Source organism: Oryza sativa, chromosome 4, assembly GCF_034140825.1.
Source record: "Oryza sativa Japonica Group chromosome 4, ASM3414082v1".
NCBI classification, from domain to species: Eukaryota; Viridiplantae; Streptophyta; class Magnoliopsida; order Poales; family Poaceae; genus Oryza; species Oryza sativa.
This window is the reverse complement of record NC_089038.1, coordinates 24,945,363-24,951,362: the sequence shown is the minus strand read 5'-3', so window position 1 is coordinate 24,951,362 and position 6,000 is coordinate 24,945,363.

Below are 6,000 nucleotides of genomic sequence, written 5' to 3'. Positions count from 1 at the left end.
GGTGCGGGAGTTCGGTTAGTTTGGGCCATATCCTCAACTTGGGCCAAAGGGCATTTTTGCCATTTATGCAAAAAACTGACAACTAACCCCATCCTATTAACAGTGATGAGCCGGAGGGGTGACGGCAGTGGCATATGAGGGTGGAACAATTTCAAACTAGTGGCATAGAGGGAAAGAGACAATTTTCAGTGGCATAGAAGGGATAAGGCTAATTTGGCATGGCATATAGGGAATTCTCCCTATATCCTACTATTATCTCTCCCGTGTATACATAGCGCGCGCGACGCGGAGCGGAGGTGGGTGTGGGTGCAGTGGCTAGCTGCTGATGCTTTGGTTCGGGGAGACGCATGTTTCTCTCCTCCGTGCGATCACCGGCGCCGCGCGCTAGCTTGAATAATGAACGGATGGTATGTGCTCGTCTCATGAACGGGGTGGACATCTAGCCATTTATCGCATATAAAATAAAAGGGTAATTTGGAACCATACCATTATAATTTTGCAAAGTTTAAGATATGTCATCGGTATCTCAATGACAAGTAGGACCCATATGAGTCGATGACATGTGGGTCAGGATGGCATATATCAAATTTTGTAAAATTATAATAACACGGTTTCAATTTTCCATGGTTAATGAAAATTGAAGATAAAATAGTATGTAATATATGACTCCACAAGTATTCAAGTTCAAATTTGATTTATACAAGTTGTAACGAAAACAACAAATTAAAATCTAATTAGTTTACGTATATTCACAATTAATTTTGTTGTTTTTGTTAAAATTTGTAGATGTCAAATTTGAATTTATATATTTATGAAGTGATATATTTCATATTAATATATCTTGTCTTTTTTTTGAATTTTTTTTCATAGATATTTAGTTGACATGCAATAAATAGGTAAACGTCCACCCGGGTGATTAAAATCCCTCTCTGACGTTACCTAGCTAGCTATAACACTATCTATATACTCTCTCCAACCAAAAGTTTAAGACTTATTTTATTTTCTATTTTTTTCAAATGAATTAGGCATATTTATAGCCTCCAATGCTAAATTAAATTATTGATCGAAATTCAAGTACCTATCTTAATATTTACTGTTGCGTGTCTTTGGTCTTCGTTATATGCAAGCTAAGTGAGCTATTTCTTTTCTTGATTTTGGTGATAGAAAAATAAGTCTTAGATTTTTGGATGGAGGGATTATGACACAGTGGCATCGGCTTGCATAATTGCAGTCGCATAGGTTGGCCCTGTCCAACTAGGTCACAGGGTTAGCGTTCATCGTCGTAGGTCGGAGATGGATTAGAAAACGATATAAGTAGCCGGTAAGAATGATTCCTAGTAGCATGCACTCTGCGTGCATCATAGAAATTCCATGCATGTGAGGGGGTGTTTAGATCAGGGGTGTAAAGTTTTGGCATGTCGCATCGGGTATTATATAGAGTGTCGTATGAGGGTGTTCGGACACTAATAAAAAACTAATTACAGAATTCGTCAGTAAACCGCGAGACGAATTTATTAAGCCTAATTAATCCGTTATTAGCAAATGTTTACTGCAGCATCACATTGTCAAATCATGAAGCAATTAGGCTTAAAAGATTCGTCTTGCAAATTAGTCACAATTTGTGCAATTAATTATTTTTTAGCCTATATTTAATACATCATGCAGGTGTTCAAATGTTTGATGTGACAGGATGAAAAATTTTGAGGTGGGATCTAAACAGGACCTGAGACGCATATATAGTCTTTTTGGTGAGTTTAAAGTAAGATTTTTTTCACATAAAACGAGAGAAAGTTTATTAGTATATAATTAATTAAAATTTAATAATTACAAACTTTAAAAATAATTTGTTTGATTTTAGTGAAACATTTTCTATATAGAATGTTTTTGAAAAAATCATATCAGCAGTTTGAAATGTGTGCTAATGAAAAATGCACTGGTGGAGAAACCATCATTGATCGGTCGACCCAAATCTACAATAGTCCCAGTTTCATTAAAAACCGGGACTAAAAACGATTTTTAGTCCCGGTTTATAAGAACAACAGGACTAGATGATTTTTAGTCCCGGTTGGTTCCATGTCAGACCGTGTCAGGCGCCTAGGATCTTTAGTCCTGGTTTGTAACACCAACCGGGACTAAAGATCTAACTTTAGTCCCGATTGGTGTTACTAACCGGGAATAAAAATCAACACGTACTATATAATCCCTATTACTTATCCTCTTCTCTCGTTCACGCAACAAACTCTGTCTCTTTCTTTCTTTCTTCCTCTCTAACTCCTGCCTTATCTCTTTCTTCCTTCCTCTCTTTTTTTTTTGATCGAACGAGTGTTAACAGTGAAATTTGGTAAGCCCGGAGTAGTCATCGGCTTAGAGTCAGCATCGGCTTGGAAGTCCTGAGATTAGCCGATGAGAGTTGTCAAGTCGTCAGTTGTCGGATTCTTGCTATATTCGGTTAAGGAAATTGATCTACTAAAGGAAGCTTATCCAGAAGAGACCGAGTTCAAAGAGAATGCGGCATGGTAAGTTATCTATTAATTAGGAATAGTTTGTTAGTTTCCTTTTATCTCTAGGAAAGTGTGTTTAGTGTCTTATAAGGACTTTATCTTTTTCTTTTATCTTTAGAAAAGTTTCTTTCTTGTCCGACAAGGACTTGTATCAACCCATGGGTATAAATATGTACACCCGGGGTCTATGTAATCTATCTCCACGATCAATACAACTCAGCGCATCGCCACCATCTTTCCCGAGGTTTTTACTTATCTTCCGGCGGGATTTGGGCACCTGACGCGGGGCTGCATTGGTTCAGTTCGATCTCCGGCGAAAGGGTAAGTCCTACGTTCTGTCGGGCCCTGGTGAATCTGTCATCTACGTCGGCATCGTTCAAGGCTGCATCGCTTCGATCTCTTGGATCGCTCTGGTTTGGTTGATTGATTTGCCTACCTGATATCTCAAGTCTATCTCTAATTCCATTGTGTTTAGAGACGCATCGGTTTAGTTGGGACTGTCTCGGTTAGGTCCGATCTTCTGTCTTAGCCGATATATCTCTACAATTACAATGCTGTTCTAAATAGATTTGTTATATCCATCACATTAGACAGATCTATCGGCTCATCGAGTATTAGATTATCATATACAATCTCGTGCTGCATCGGTTAGGTTCGACCTACTAGATTGTGTTGATAATATAAGTCTTGCTAAGCTAATAGGTTCATGCTAATATTTTATCGGGGTGCTAGCCGATAAGTTATCGGGACGTTGCATCGGCTTATAAGGATTACATATATATACAAGTTGGATTTAGCCGATGACAACAAAGGTTTCACTGTTTAATCTAATCTTGTGGATTTCATGACATTGGACCTCCAGCCGATGTGTGCTTTAACCTTCGGATCAGTGCTTATTCTATCATATCAATGCTAGCCGATTGGTTTATACTGGATTATATTGTTATTTTATTACATCATCAACAACCGATTGCCATTATACCATTATCTACATTGGACATATAGCCGAGTTCTTACACCCTATCGGCATCGGCTATTATCGGCATCGGCTAGAATCACTACATCGGCTTGTCAGCTGATCGGCTGTTTTGATCTACTATTTGCATATCCTGTCAGTTGCAGAATCAAACCGACTGGCACGCCCGCATCTCATCAAGATTTGGACATGCACAAGATTTGGACCGGCACGGCGGGCCGTGGGGCGGGGCGGCGGCCTGTGCGACGGCCGGCGTGGCGGCGCGGTGGGGCGGCGGCCGGCATGGCGGCGTGTAGCGCCCGTTCCGTCGTGGCGCCTAGCGGGAAAATTATCTCTTAAAAACCCTAATTGCGAAATTTGTTTCTTTGCTTGTTGTCTAGTGTCCGTGCCATCTTAAGATCTCAATCCCCGATCTATCGTCGAGTCCAATCCCGAATCCAATCCTTCCAAATCAAATTCCTCCGCAAAAGTCTATTTTGCCTCCCCCGGGGGTCGATGGGCCGATTTCCTCCCGGCCCATCTCCCCCTCTCCCCCGGCCCTCTCCCCTCCCCGGCGCGCTCCGCTCCCCCCCCCCCCCGCTCACCGCGCGCGCGTGCGCGAAGAGCCGCGCCGAGTGCTCCTCCTCCTCCGCTCCGCCCGCGCGCGTGCGCGTGAGCCGCCGCGCCGAGCGCCCCCTTCCCCTCTCCTCGCTCTGCCGCGCCTGCGTAAGCCGCCCGCGCCGAGCCAAGTCCTCCCTCTCCGCTCCCTCGCTGCCACTTCCCGCGCGCCGTGTTCGCGTGCGCACGCCCGCGCGGACACCGCCCGTTGCAAGCCGCGCGCGCGTGCCGAGTGGCCGACCGCCCGGTCGCCGCCGCCGTCATCGCCGTCGTCACCGCTCGGCCCCCGCCACTCCGCGCGCAAGCCGCCAAGGGACGGAGGCAGCGCCCCTCCTCCCTCTGTCGCGTCGCCCCCGCTCCCCTCCTCCTTTTTCCCGAATCGGCAAAAGGGCAAGCCCCTTTCTCCCCCTCCTTTTTCCCCTTTTCCCCCGCCGGCGTCATCCTCCCTGTCGCCGCTTTGGCCGCGACCGCCGAGCGCAGCTCGCGCCTTGACCGCCCTAAGTCGGTTCCCAAACCGACATTGCCGCCCCCTTTAAACCCCAGCTCCTTCCCCTCCAATCTCCCTCGTTTTCGCCTCCTCGCCATAGCTGCCGCCCCCGTGCTCTGTTCGCCGTCGCCGTTCGTTGTTGCGCGTGTCGAAGGAGTCGGCACGAGCAAGGACGCGGAAGGGGACTTCGGCCGCGCCCTCTCCTTCCTCTTCCCCGGCCCGAGGCCGGAGAGATTACTCCCGCGCCGTCGGCCTCTCGTCACAGCGCCCCTCCTCATCTCGGTGATGCCTCCCTCCGTTCTTCCTCCTCGCTCCATCTCCCCCCCTAGCTTTCGGTAGTAGCTCGAGTAGACTCCCCGTAGTTAGCCGGCGCCGCCCCGACCGTTGTCGTCGCTCGCCGCGTGCTCGCCGCTCGAGCTCCGTAGCACCCACACGTCGCCAGCCTCGCTCGGCGTAGCTCCGTCCAATCCGACGCTAGCATCGAGTTCCCGAAACCGCGTAGATGCTCTCACCGCCGGGAATCGACCCCTCGTGGCCTCGCCGCCGTTTCCCTCTTCCCTCCCCGCCGGTTGTCGCCGCCGCGATTCACCGCCGTCAAGCTTCCTCTGGCAAATCCGAGCCGTTGGCTCGTCTCCCCTCATCACGAGCAACCGCCCGATGTGCTCGCTTTTGTCCGTATCGCCGTGGTTCGCTCCGCCGCTCGCCGCCGCCGCCCGCCGTCCATTCGCGGCCGGGTCGTCGTCTACCTCCCGCCGGCCCGCGTGGCAGCCACGTAGGCGCCACGTCGGCGCCAGCTCAGCCTAGACCGGGTCGAGCCGACCCCGGTCAGTCCCTCCCCATGCGCGCGTTCCACCGCGAGCCGTGAGGCTGCGCGTGGGCCCGCCGCATCCGCGTCCACCGCGAACCGCGCGCGTGCACCGCGTCCCTCCCCCACCCGCGCGCATGAGCCGCGTACTCCCTCCGCACGGTGAGCCGAGCCGCTGACAAGCGGGTCCCACCCGGGACCGCGCATGGTGAGCCCGGTCCACCGGCTCTCTCTCTCCTCCCTCCCGCGCGCGCGCGTCTTGGGCCGCTCTGGGCCGCCTTCTTGGGCCAGCCGGCCCGTTAAGCTCGGCCGAGCCGCCCTTTCTCTCGGGCCGCGCCCTAGCCGCCCGAGGGAAGTCTATATTCCCTCCCTCTCCCCTTTTCTTTTCTTTTTCTTTTCCAAAAAAAAGGATTTAATTAAATCCTTTTCCTTTAGACCAAAAATCCAATAATCTTAGAAATTCAATATCTTCCCAACCGTAAATCCGTTTGACTCCGTTCAAATTCCAAAATTTCTCAAATCTCGAGATCTATCTAATGGCACGCTTAGAGGTCATTAATAGGGCTTTATTTTCGCCATTTGTTGAGTTGTCCCGTTTTGCGTATAGTTTCCGAGCCCGAAGACCCGCAGTGCG